We start from the raw sequence: 15005 nt of genomic DNA, 5'->3' as shown, positions 1-15005 counted from the left end.
GCTTGGTATCTGTGGCACCTGAAGACAGGAGGCTTTCCAGTTTGCAGGGGCCTTAGTTCTTAGCAATCAGATAAGACATCTCCCACTGAACTCACAAATTCACTTCTGTAAAGTGAATTTTGAGACGGTACCCCACAAACACTGCAACGTTCAGTGCCCTGTGCGACTCTTAAACATGATGACACTAAAGGCTGGTTCCTCCCACGGCTTACCTGAGTGGCATTTTGTACTTAATTCACTCTGAAATATTCTGATGCGCAAAGTCTCAACCAATTAAAACCAGCATTTATATGCACCTGTAATTTCAAAATATCAAGGAAACCACAATTTTTCCAGTTACATTTACTTATTAATAGAAAACGCAAATGCTTGGTTTCACCTCAAAATGTTAAAATATTTTAGGGAAAAAACACATACAAAATAGCAGCTCTTCTGTTGTGTCACAAGCCCAATGCAATTAAATGCTCTGACATTTTTCATTCTGTTTATTTACACGTAATTTATTTTCCAACACATTTTCAGGATTTCCCTGAAAAGTCAGTAAAACCTTTCCAAGTTTATCTTGCGGTCTGCTATTAATATCGGGGTCTTCAACATAAAACAGAAAAATGCACAGCAAAATGATGGTCTGAACTTAAATACCAGATTTGTAACACATTCCTCTGATTATGACTCATGATTTTAAGAGATGCAATATATAATGCATTTTCGAAAGAGTCAACAGAATCACAAGCTTCCCGCGCTCAGTAACTTTGCTTATGCCAGGTACACTCTGCATCAGATCTTCAGCTGACTTAAGCTGGCAGCAGTCCCCTGACATTAATATTAACAGTAGACATGGACCATGATCAAAAAGTTACATAAGGGATACCCTATGCATAAGCCAAGGGATTAAAAAAAAAAATTGGGAGGGATATCCTCTTCCCACAGAAATGATGCTGTTGATTTCACTCAAAAGTTTGGGTGCATTGCTAACTCAGCCTTTGTAAACAATTTGCCTATATTAAGGAAGGTTTTTAATACATCCAACAATATTAAAGGTTGCTAAAAAATATGTAAATATATATATATAAATGGTACACTGTACAATTGGCTTCCTTTGGTTTTGCATATTGCTTACCTTCTATATATCGTCCTAAATACAGTCATGAAGTGTGGACTGAAATGCCTTATATAACCAAAGGAAAAAGAAAAGGTACATTACAAATTTGTTACAGAAGCTGTATGGGTGGTCAACTGTAAAATAGCATCAAAATAATTTTAAACCTACAAATTAACCTCTCCCTTCAGAAATTTCATTTCTGGCATTAAGCTATAACATTGTATCTCAGAAAGAGGTAAAAGCTGATAAATGAAATACAAATCTTTTTTTTTATTATTTTTTTTTCTTATTAAACCAAACATCTATTCCTGAGACATTCCAATTTCCATTACTTTTAACAAATAGGTCATGAACTAAGTATTCCGAGCATCGAAGAAAGACACAGGAAATCTCAGTGTTTTGCCAGATCTGCTAATAAAAACATTTACAAGAAATCCTGATCTCATAAGCAGCAGGGAGAACTCAGAGCAACTTGATTGATTCAGCTGACACCGGCACAGCTGAGAGCGGTATCTGGCCCCAGAGCAGCGTGCTTGGACATTATCAGTCAATTTGCCTTTTAAAACCGCCATCCACCTGCTAGAGGTGAAATCACTTCTAATGAGAGCACCGAAAGGTTGTCTCTCTGATTAAAGTCAAGCACGTGCTGCCACTCCACGACCTCCTGAGGGATGGAGAGGAGAAATTTTGCTTCGTGTTTTGCAAGGAGCGATGCTTCTTTGGCTGACGTGACCATCGACCTAGGTGCTCTCCCTTCTGGAGCTGGCAAGCTCCTCATGCCATGCTGTGCCTTGGGGAGGCTGAAGGCCAGGCCAGGACAGCCCATAGAGGCCCTCCTGGCTGAGAGGCCATCTGGGGCAGCTTGGACAAGCAGGCCGTGCTGGGCTTCTGGTTTCTCTGTTAGTTTATTTGGGGCTAGAGAAAGGGTGAGAGGTATGTTCAGGTTTCTTTTTCCTCCTTCTGTCACTTCATCCCATCCTCCTCGGGTCTGAAGTTAGCATAGAAGCTGGAGCAGGAGTCTCATGGGACTCAACAAAGGAACAGAGATGTATTTAGGGATTTAAGCAAATATAGCCAGAAACTGTAGGTCAGACTTGATAAGGTTTTGTTTGTACAACCCGCGCTAGAACACTGAAGATGGGTGACTTATTTACCCAATTTTCTTGTTCTTTTCTTTCTTGGTAGGCACTAATGCAGGGTGACTTATTTAACCTTGTTTTCTTATGCTTTTCTTTCATGGTAGTAAGTACTTTGCAACAGCCTGGTGCTGTTAGGAGGTTCGTCAGCATCTGCAGGACGTCTTCTCACATCCATTATGACAATTTAACAGAAAAGTCATCCTTACTTGGGCCTCTGAGGCCCCGTGGGTTTCTGCAAATACTGTGTATTAATACTTGCCAGATTTCTAATTACCAAGCACACGTTGAGCCCCTCTCTGGTGTAAATGACAGCTGAATGTCCTCCTTCACAATATAAGAAGTGTCCTTGCCAAAAACTTTAGGGTGCATGACCAAACATGGACACCTCAGCTGCCACGAGTTCGCAGCTCACTGGGGTTGTTGGCATACTTTGTAAGTTTGAAAAAAAAAAAAAAGAAAAGAAAGAAAATAAACACTAAAAATGCAGTTTGGACTTCAATTAGTGAGGAAAAAAGGACTTCAGACAGGGGTGCTATACTCTCTATCTTTTTTGTGGCACAGAAAATAAAAAAATTAAGACAATTTGAGAAAGACAGCTGAGCTGCAGCCTGGTGGAACTCATAAATATAGATATGGTGCGAAACTTGTGGCAAACACATGCAATAATTTGAAAACATGTATACCCTAGTCAGCAAATGGGACGTAACAAGGAATGAGTCACATCCAACCCAAACATATGCTAGTGGATTTCTTACACGTAGAAGAGGTTAGAGCTACAGGATGGACAAGCAGCTTCAGAAAGTTAAAAACACTCTAACCATGTAACTTTTGCATTTTGTAGAGAAGTGTAATTATCTGAATAGCTTCTTCATTCATTGTCAGCTAGTGGAAACATATCTACTAAAATTAGCTTTTCTATCAAATTGCCAGCCTTGCCTATGCACCATACCTGCCACCTGGCCACAACAGTCGTAACAGCTTTAGAAGTATTTCCCTGTGAGGTCAACAGCTCATAACTGTACAAATGTCCCAGAACAGTACTGCCTGTGTCCTCCCTACACTTCTGAAGCACCAAACACTTCCAGCTGTTGCCAGAACTTTGAACATCGGCTCTGAATCCGATGGGAACAGGGTAAGGGTTTGTCAGGCCCATGCAGACTCCAGGAGCATTGAATCATTTCATTGAAATGATGAAAACAAACTCACCTCTTTGATAAGCGTATTTCTGCTTGGTTTTGTGAATATTAAGTTTACCCCAAAATATCCTGGAAATATATTTGTATGGCTGTAACACAAAAAATTATAAAACGTATTTGCTAGGTATCTCGACATTAATTTATAGCAGCAGGGTTTTTCTAAGACCATCAAAAACTTACAAAGTAAATTATTTTAAAATATGCTTAATTCTATGTCATATGTTTAAGAGAGTGAATACCTTCAGAATAAATCTTCCGGCTTCCTTGGATAAATGAATGGAATTGTCTTCTATCAGCTGTTCTGGGCACCTTGAAATAGGTTTTGTTTCTTATCAAAACTGAAGTGGTTGGGAAAGAGTCCAGGAAAGCTCATTTTAGGTTATCCAGCAGAAACTACTGAATTCTCTGCAGTAGTTGAGGGTTCTTTCATTCACCAGGACTGATCTACCAAGTATCTCATCCTCTTTTTTGTCTTGTATCTTCACAATACCAGAAGGCATCACAATATGGAAGTTCCGTGTGCAAATATCCACCCGATATTACGTATTGCAGACAATCCTGAACAGGAAAATAATGGCTGGATGGTGATGATCAATATAAACAAATCCTTATCTCTGTGCTGAACAAATTGTTATTCACGCAGAACTTTTCCCAAAGTCTCTATAGTACTTACCACCATTGGATTAAAATTTATGTAGTCCTATATTTTGCTGCATAAAACGTGAAATGGTGTTAGAATAGTAACTTCATTGCAGGGAAATTGGTGGCCATGAAGGTTAACAGCCCATACAGAAAGCCACTAACATATGTCCTTCCTTAATGAAATGCTTGGTTTAGGTCGTATTTTTCATAACGTACTTATGCGCTAGGCTGCCAAACAGATTCATTCATAAAATACAACATACATAAGCATTTTTTTCAGACAGAGTTCAGCCTATCAAGTTCTCATTTCAGTGAAAACTGAAAAAAAACACCTTCCTTTACCAACTGAATGAGAACACAGAAATTTTATCCAACATTCATACATTCAATTGCAATAGAGGAATTAGAGACCACAATGAGATCAAAGGATTTTACTGCTTAAGGTTTCCAATGCTCTTTTCTACAAAAGTTTAATATCACTCCTCTCCACCCCCTGTTACTTAGTTATATTCTACCCCTAACAGCTAGGTCAGGTTTTATGAGCAGCATTTCTGAAAGCTGGAAGAGCTTTCTCTGGAAAGAAGCCATCTGTTTGTAGCGGTCAGTTCCTTCAAGATCTGAAATGCTTCCCAGTGTTTTTTCACTTCCCAGATGTATTGCAAATCCCGGCTATCTAAGCATGAAGTGGTAGACTTATAGAGTCTCCAGGGAACTTCCATTTAGTGCTAAAGCATTGCCGAGAGGTGGCTGCGTCAGCCAGATATAGGGTATCTGAATGAGGTGCACTGCTGCTGTGGTTTATCTGTGTTTTGCAATGCCGGTGTTGTGTTTTCTCATGTACGTGAAAGGTATCCGAAACTTGAGATGCTTATGTTGTGGACTGGGTTTTCTTCAGATACAGATTGAATACATAATGCATCTTCTCACAGAGCAAAGCCACGCTAGAGAATACAGGAGATGTCCCTCACTCTACAATAATTTATATTTCAAGACAAGGGAAAACTGATAAGAGGCTGTTTAAAGAGGCAAATCCATCCTACCACTGTGATCAGCTGGGATAACATCAGTGTATTGTCCAACATGAAGGTATTATCCAGTAACAAGGACAATGGCATACAGCTCAAAAATCAATCACTCTGAGAAAGGCTGGTTAACGAAATTAACACCAAATTTATCCACGATTATGAAACACTGTACAATTGAGAGAATTCCCTAATAGAAATGTCATCATAAAGGCCTCCTTGTTTCCTTTTTTGATGCTTCTAATCAAATACTCCTTTGCTTAAACAGCTAATCATAATTTTCTCCTGCTACAATAATGACTAACGCCAAGACCTGAGGAGGAAAGCTGACCAGAAAATGAGCAGAAAGAATCAGTTTTGGAGATATGAGCTTTCCTTTGTAAGGAAATTATTATTTATACTAAGTATAATAAATAATACTACCAAGCCTGGGGAGAGATTTCTCTTCATTAATACATTTCAAAGGACTCCAACAGAAATATAAGGCTGGAGAAAATGTCAGGAAATCATTTGGTCTATCCCACACCACCAAGACATGATGAACACACCTAACCTGCCTTGCCAAATGTTTGTCTAACAGGTTTTCATTAAATAACAAAATAAAAAACTGCCCAAGCTACAAGGACTTCAAGGCTTCATTATGTGTTCACTATTGCTAAAGTCCTCCTGGACAGCTTTTCCAGATTTTCCTTGGTGCCAAGACCCACGCCCCTTTTGTTTGCCCCAACTCTGTCTGCACAGCGAACAAATAACTGCCATTTTACTTACAGAAAACTTTTAACCTTTCAAGAATTCCCTTCTTAGTCTTCTCTAGGCTAAAAGATTTTCTTCAACTTTTACTCATATAACATATTTTCTAAACACGTTAACTTTCTTCTTGTTGGATCTTCACAGTTTGTCCACATTTCTTAAGAGTGGTGCCAGGGATGAACTCAGTACTCTCAAAACTTCTTACTGCTTTATAGAGTGATCAGGCCAGCAGCTCTGTTGGTCATGGCTAAAGGAAACGAGCAGTGAGATAATCCAAGTTGTCTCGACAATCAAGGCACTACAGCACTTCGCTTGCTTGGAGGTTTTGTCCACAAACACATGCAGATTGAGAACTGTGGCACTAGGTGCTAGCATGGCAAATTCATAACTTGTTTGAGGATCTTTCAGGTTATACAAGATAGATGGGTCAGTAATCCTCTGAGTCCTTTATTTTTCATTTTTTAAAGTATATATCTTATGTTTGTCTCGGAACAATGTCCCTTCCCCAACTAATTCCTTTGTGCTTACCTTAGGTGAACCGTGGCAGGCAGGAAAGCTGCCTCACCGGGAGGACAGCTTTCCCCAAAGAGAGTGATGGCAAAGCCAGGGGCAGGAGCTCATGTAGCTGGAGCCCCAGTCCTTCAGCCCATTATCCTGCATTATCCAAAAGAACTCACTTAAAGGAATTATAACTCTCCATATTTTTGAGTGCATATGTATTCTGTTGTTTCACATGTGCTGTGTCTCTTTTAATTATCTTTGAATAACTTGCATAATTCAACCAGCCAGTTCCAGGGAACTAGAGATCTCTGGCTTGTAAAAAGAGGGCTGTAAATCAAAGAATTTCTTGAGCACTCATTTGTGAGATGTGTCAGACAGAGCCCAGGCCAAGGGCAGGGAGCACAGGAAAGCTAGGAATACAAAGGAGATGCTGTCTGCAGTGTAGCAGGAAGTTATATTTAGAAAGGTGGAAACATCAGCCTTTGGTAGGAGGTGTGCTAGGCTCAATGTTTGAAATATTATTTACACACTACATCCAGTCTCCCACATGTCACACCTGACATGGGAAGATGTCCCTTGGCCCCAGAAGAAGACTTTTTCAGACAAGTGCTCCCTGAGGCCACTCTTGCTGCTGGAGAGATCAGCTGTGACAGGACCCAGCGGGTGAGGGGTGCAGAAGTATCCCCCCAAAATGGTGAAATATTTCTTCTGTAGTCCTTGCAGACTGATAAGGAGCCATACTGCAGTGAATACTCATGCATGCACTCATTGAACATCAGCTCCCTCTACTGTAAATACACTGCTACACGCTGCTGTCCCACCCCACCGCCTCCCAAAACAGCCAATTTTGGCAAGTGCTCACTGCAGCCCTACTCCGAAGCACTGTGACTAAGGGCATGGAAAAAATGCTTCCTGCAGAACAGGCAGGCAGAAAGACAGCATGGATTTTTCTTTTCAGTTCTTGTGGTTGTAATAATTGGGTTTTCAATCTTTCTGTATGCTGCAAATATCCATCTCTAGTTTGTCTCAAAACTAGAATAAATTTCATGATCTTTATCTAATATTTTGCAAACGAATGTAGATTACAGTCTACAGAACGGTCTGCTGCAATAGCTGCAGTCTTGCCTCTAACAGCCACAAGAGTCATCTGTTATAAAAAAATGTAATAGTTGGATCTTAAACTCTGCTGATCATTATCCGACTTACGATGTTTTGTCTTCCTGAAAAGGTTAAAAATCTGACAAGTCTCAATAGCTGATGGCCATACCCATCTATACCGAGGGCTATTCTTGGCTCCAGCAGAAATCAGAGACGTTTGCAGCTCAGCTCAGTAACACAGTCCCATTAACTGGTCAGTTTTACTCAAAAGTATGACTCAAAAGGACAGAAATTGTTGTTCAGACTGAATTCAGTTAACAGTTTGAGCCCAAAAGTATGAAAGGTTGGATTTTTTTCAGAGAAAGTGAAATATTTTTGTTTTGAAATTGACCTTATATTTTAATGTTAGACTAAACAAAAGTTTAATTTCAGATTAAACCAGCGCTTGTGGTTTTACTTGGCATGAGATCCAATTAAATGATCAAAGTCTCAAAAGTCGGCCAAGAGATCAAGGAAGATGAGGAGAGCAGAGAGGCCCTGAGACTTGCCCGAGAATGGATAGCCAGAGCCTCTAGTGAAATTTTAATGTAATGGAAAACACAGACACTAGATCAGAAAGAATCCAGACAACCGGAGAAGTGATCAATAACCTACCCATGAAAATGGCCCATTTATTGATTGTTAAAAAAAAAGGAGCAGGAAGAAGATATTAAAGTAATATGACAGGAGATAGAGAGCCGAGTGTTGAGACTCTAATTTGTTTGAATGTTGAAGAACAGAAGCAAGGAAGAAGATGAAAGAGCGAGAAGGGATGAAAATATGATCAAGACAGGTCAGCTCACAGACAAGGAAGCATCAAGGGGATGGCTGAAAGCACTGGCAGTAGGGGCAGCATTTATCTCAAAGTATGGACCATGAGAGGTGGCCAGACCACGGGGAAGGGGAAGGGGAAGGGGAAAGGGGAAGGGGAAGGGGAAAGGGGAAGGGGAAGGGGAAGGGGAAGGGGAAGGGGAAAGGGGAAGGGGAAGGGGAAGGGAAAGGGAAAGGGGAAGGGGAAGGGAAAGAGGAAGGGAAAGGGAAGGGGAAAGGGGAAGGGAGGGGAAGGGGAAGGGAGGACAGGACACCAGCCTGGCAGTGCGACCCACTTACGTGGCCTAGAGAGACTGGAGAATGCCCCGGCTTCTTGCAGGATCCTGTACCCTGTTGTACGGAGGGTCACAATCTCATCCTTAGCCATGGGCCCTCTAGAGTCCCTGAAGGCAGATAACGAGAGAAAAGAGATGAAAAGCAGAAAGTGAGTTTGATCAGTTTAGTGTTAACTTTGTGCCATGCCTTTGATAGGAACAGACTAGTCAAAGCAAATAGAGCTGCTTTGAAATAGGAATTGACAGGACAAACTATAGCGAGTACATGAGAGGAACTGTATCAGAATTATGCCACAACTCATTAATCTGTATCACAGTAATAATGTTACTTTAAAGTTAACACCAGAGTTTCAAAGCAGAAGGTCTTCTGGATCTCTAGCAACTCGCTGTGAACCCTTTGCAGCTAATCAGTATCATTGCTTCAAAAGAAATTAAACTGTCTCCACCCAGCAACTCTACTGGCATTTGATCTACAATTGGCTTGAAGTTAAAAATTAATTACCCTTACAACATATTGATTACATGACTATAAACATAAAAGCAGCAGCCCAGAACAATGTACACTGACCCTCTGTTGAAACAGCATGTTTGTTTTCAAAAGGAAGCTAATTAAGACAAGTTCCCCAGAAGAAGGCGGCTGTGGTAAAACTCAAACCAACAGTGCCATCTAGTGCATCGCTCGGCTCATAAAGATCATTCCTTATTTCGCACAGATCATTTCTTATTTCATGTTTCCCGATGCTAACTAAAAAGGGCTGATAAATCACTATCGTGCTCGCTATGCCTGAAGTCCCAAGGCTTGCCACTGGAGAATACACGGCTTCCAGAAGAAGCAAGTCTAACATCATATTTACATTTTGGTAATTAATAAAACTATAAAGCTAAATCTATTTGATTAGTACTGTTGCTGCGAATTAACTGAAATAAATAGAAGTTTTACATTGGCAATAGCTCCCAGGCTTCTAGGCTGCTGTGCTTCAAAGTAAGTTTGCTGGAACGCGTCTGTGTTGTCTTTAGATGGTATCTCTGTAATACACTCTGAAATAGATTGGATAAGAATCTCTGGATATCCTTCATGATCTTTTATTAGACGTGTATGTGTACATACCAATGAGCAAAGACTGAAAGCAGAAAAAGAAAGCACCATTTTATTTTCTGCAGTGTAGCGTCTGTTTAGGATCTGCTAAATATACCCTTTGCTAATGGATATCAATTGTTTTATATCAGAAAAATGTAAGGCACTAACTCTTTGGTTTTTGTCCGCGTGTCACTGACAAAGTGTGGAGGACCTCCTTCTAAATCCATTTACCTAGATCAGAGCCCCCGAGAGGAGTCCTCGCAGAAGTAACAATTTCAGGGCACTGCTCTCAAATTTTGTTGTCACCCAATTTTACGCTTCGTTTAAGACACACCATTTCTCTGGCTGATTCAATGTCTCCTATTATTAGAAGCTGCTCCCTTTCAGGAACACTGAACTCTGGCTTGGCTTCCTTTTCCCAAAACTCTGCGGAGACCTCTCAGTGCAGCTGGCATTGTACTTGGCACTCTGCACTACCTTAATGTACGCCCATTGTCAGCTCCTACATGGATCACCTTATACTACAAAAGAGAGCCTAAAATAAAGACCGTATATCCTGCAGCAGGAAAAGAAAGATTATGATCTCCGTGACAATTGCCTCAGCCTCCTTTCTACCCTGAGGAGTTGTATTTCACCGTGGGCTTTTGCACCCCTAGCCTGGTGTCACTAATCCCTAATCCATACCAACCAGCGTCAGGCACGTCTCGGATGACACTGGGCGCACAGATGGCGGCAGCACCGACGTCAGGCAGGCATCCCTGAGATTTTGCAGTTTACTCAGGACTGAAATTCCTCTCTGTCTTCCTCATCAGTTCCTCCCCTGACATTAGGGGAACCGCTCCACCCACACCCACTGAAGCAGCTTCACTATTTGTTTTGGTTTTCCTTTTGTTTTGCTTTGCTCGGCTAACAGAAATTCCCGTACATGTTAACATTAAAACAAAACCCTCTGGGGCTGCCACAGACCTAGCCCATTTTACCCTCCCCTTTCCACCTGGAGCCAAGGGCAGGCAGCAGCAGCCCCACTGCAGGGCTGGCCACCAGCAGGGGACCCTACCAGGCCCTCCAGCGCACACACTGCAAAATCCCAGCCTTGCCAAGTTAAGAGGGCTGGAACAGATTTTTATGGTTTTGACAGAGGATTTGCTAGCAGCCCGTTTGAAAAATCCTCCCCTGGAATGCAGCCCACAGTCAAAGGCAAGCTGTATTGCCCTGAAACTGTAAGGGCCAACATGCTCAAAGGAAAGAAAATGGCATCAGATCTGTTGCCCTCTCCTCCTCACCTTCCCACCTTCCCATTCCTTTCCTCGTTCATTTCTTTCCTTCCTGGCCGGCAGGAAAGTCCCTGCACACGAGGCAGGGAACAATGGTGGCAGCAGCAGTCTAATGCGACTCAGAGCAAAGAAAGAAAAGGTTGTGACTAAAAGGAACATAAGGCCAAGAAATAAATAAGCAGTGATGCAGAGCTAAAAACTGCCAGAAATGAACAAATATAGGTCCAACCATCAAGAGCGACACAAATCAGCCAAAACCCAGCATCCATCACTGTGCAAGGACACATGGTGAAGCTGGACTCGGCTACGGCAGGTCTGCAAATACATCCAGCTAGGTTCAGAAACAGCTTTTCATGTCACCATGTCAGCAAGCCGCCCATGGAACAGCAGTCCATCCATGTCTCACCCCCTCCAGCTATTACCATTCCTTCTGTGGTTTTCATAGGTTATGAAAGTCTCACATCCTGCCACCAACCCGTCCACATTAAATTTTCAAGAAGGCTCTTTGTCTTCTCCTGTGTTGCGCTTTCAACATCTGTAGAGGCTCCTTGCTGTTCTCTTTTTTCTCTAAAAATGATTTTTGATGTGAGGGCCACAAAAATTTGAAAAAGAATAGTCAGAATAGAGACTCCTCTCCATCATGCTAGATGATGTTACCTTAAACCTTTGGATATCCCACCTCTGTTTGTATCTCTTTGTCATCTCATCCTAGTGATCACAACAGGGATAAGACATTTTTTTTTTTCTTGCTGTATATCCTGATCCAACATGAGAGACTAAAAACAGAAGTTCAAAATCTTCTGCTGAGGAAGGAAGTAAAGCTCTGTATTTGCACTAACTTTCCACAGATTGAAAGAGCCTAAGCTTACCATCTGGAGAGAAAGTATATGAGGCTTTCTTTCAGACTAATGATCTGTACCAGTCAGGGATATCATTATAACTGCAACAACAGGAGTTAAAGCAGGCACAGAAATAGTAAGTGCGATCTCTGAAAATTAGAGAACTGGTTAACACACATGTGGAATACAAGTTTGTTCCCTTTCCAGAATCAAATGTATTTTCTTTGGTTCAAAATAGTTCATCTAGATATCGAAATTCCTTAGTGAGTTACTAATTACTACCAAAATACAGTTCTGGTTTTAATATTTTCCATTCCCAATTAGTTCACATAAAATGCTTGTTAGAGGGCCAGAAAGAGGAAAATGGCAGCTTTTTTTTTTTTTCTCGGAGTAAGCATAATGTTTTACTCCTCTATGTATTTATGGAACAGGAAGAAATGAAAACAGTGTAATCTGACTTTTAATCTTTGTGTTACTTTTGTTCTGAGTTGTCCTCCTTAACCAAAAGATTATGTCCAGGGGGGCGTTACAGTGGGATGCATTTCCTCTGGTTTTGCATTAGGCTTCTGTCAGTCATCTTTCATCCATGTTTAGATGCAGGGAGAATGGGATTAACTATCCCTGTGTCTCAAGTTATTGCAACAAAAACAAACAAACAAACAAACATATTTTTTCTCTTTTTTACAAACTTCTCAGGAATAGACAGAATTATTAACCTAACAAATTCTTTTTGCCATAGACATACTCAATAGTGGAAATCCTCTGGGGGAGTTTTCTTCTGTGTAATCTGTTGAATAAAGAGCTGTCAATATGTAGCCTAGGAAGCCACTCACAGTGGACTACAAAACAAGCATGAAATACAAGGACGGATAATTCTCATGTTCAGATTTCTTATGCTTGTGATATTAATTTTGCTCTTTACATTAGACCTGTGTACCATTAGACATCTCAATTCAGTGTAAAATTGAGGCCTCAAAATAAGAAAATGTTTTTTGAGGTCAAACAAGATGAATGTTAACTTGAGACAATGTACAGACGTAAAACTTGCATTCCCGTCTGCACACACACTGCCCCTTTGTCTGTAACCTCCTCCCTTGATTTCTGATAATTTCGTCTTGCCCCAAATAGCCCATGGCCACCATCAACTTCAGAATGCAAGTGGGTGAAATCCTGGCTCTTTTGTGGTCAGACAGAGACCTCCTAATTTCCAGAGCACCAGAAAACTGAGAACAATGCCATGTATAAGAGTACTTTGGGTAAAGGAGAATGGTAAGATAACATCCTCAGAGTTGCTTTTACTCACGAGGTGGTTTCATGGCATCCCTGTGTACAGATAAGAGATGACAGATGTCCCAAGTAAGCAGATCTTGTGTTCTAAGGACACAGGTGAGTTCTGTGGGGAAGCATTTACATGACCACTATAGGCAACTTACACCACCATCTGCCTCTGTCTTCCAAAAAAACAGTGCTGCGAAAGAAAAATACATTAATAGAGTAATGTGGTTTTGTCAATACAAAACACAGCAACAGCGTTTAAGGAGTCTTCTGGTTTTTAACTGACTGGGGTAACTGACAAGACACTGAGAAGAGTCGTTTACGTTAGCAGACAGTGGTTCTACTCTAACAGTATCAGAGAGCAAACCGTTCTCGTGGTAGGTGCAGCTAGTTTACAAAATACATTTTGGTATCAAGTTCTTACATTAAATGTATTCTTTACCAGATGAGATGAAATCTATGTCTTTATTTGATGGTCTGCCTTTCCACAATGTATGTACTTTGACAGAAAGTGAGCAGATGCCTGGTGTTAGGAGCTATATAAAACATGATGGAAATTTTTTCTTTTTTCTTTTTTCCAAAATTTGTTTTCCTGCAAGACTGAATGTTACAGACTTTGACGAACCTCAGATCCCATTTATTGGGAAGTTCCTACTGAAACAAAGAAAAGAAAGCTGATCTGAGCTGCTGGGATTTGTAACCTGACAGACCTTCTTTATTGGGATCTCTGTGCCTTTCGTGGGATCCTCATTGCAACCTACTGCAATCCCGGTTCACATCAGACCTATTCTCACTATCAGAAGAAATGCCTGATTTTTAAATAGAATAGAAATAGGCCATTTACATTTCACAAGTCCACTCAGTCGGTAACATGCAATAGTGTGTGAAGTGTGGAAGAGCCAGTTGGGCAGCAGACACTCATCTGAAGCTACTCTGAACTGGACTGCATGTTGGCTGCATTTTCTGCTAGCAGTTCATTCAGCCATTAGTCACCTGGAGAGATGAGGGTGTTACAGCCTTTTTCTGCTCACCCAGTGTCAGTGGAGGCCTCATCCTATTTACACACACACTGACTAAAGCAGATTCTGGAACACAGCAAACACTAAAAGAACAAAAACATGAGTTTCAAAATATTAACACTGTTATATCCTGAGTCAGAACTATTCTTGTCCAACTAAGAAGTTACTAACCCTGAAACGAAAGGGTTATCTTTTCTAATAATGACTTTGTCTCCGCAATTGAGGGTGTCCTGTAAAGACACCCTTTGTCACCAATGGTTGAATAATGCCTCTTATTGGAAGCATAACGGCATCTCAAAATGAGTGAATCAGAATCACAAGTTACTTCTGATATTGCAAACCCTGTTTTAAAAGCAGATGACTGAAGTTACATTCCCACATCAATATTTGGACATTGTCCTGATTTCCAGAAGTATTTACCATTCAGAACTTTTATTGAGGTCAGAAGCAAGTATACTCAAGTACTAATTTCAGAAATCATTCAGGGACCAAACTACCAAAAATACAATTACATTTCTTTACTTAAAAATCCTACCACCTCTTTATACTGTTTCTTCTTATACGTGACAAAAAATCAAAAATAAAGGCCCCATGCCATTGTGCAGCATGAAGTAACATTGCTTCTGAGACATTTTTCTCTAGATAGGCACAGAAATTCTCAGCCCTTCAGTCACATCTGCTTGTATGGTTTATCTTTACTGAGATTTTATCTTCATAAGAAATTCACTTCCACAGAGAGCAAAAGAAAAAGGAATTTGGACTCCTCCAGTGAATCTCAACTTCATTATACAAATCAGCACATTTGCCATTTCCTGTTGAAAAATAAAATCGCCAAACAATGTCCCCTTATAAATAAATCCAGCTAGAAAACTACACTTTCCTTTTTCAGAAGGGAATAATTACAAATATAAACAGGAACCAGGCT

The sequence above is a fragment of the Cygnus olor genome, chromosome 1 (genome assembly GCF_009769625.2).
Source record: "Cygnus olor isolate bCygOlo1 chromosome 1, bCygOlo1.pri.v2, whole genome shotgun sequence".
NCBI lineage: Eukaryota > Metazoa > Chordata > Aves > Anseriformes > Anatidae > Cygnus > Cygnus olor.
Note: the sequence above shows the minus strand (reverse complement) of the source record.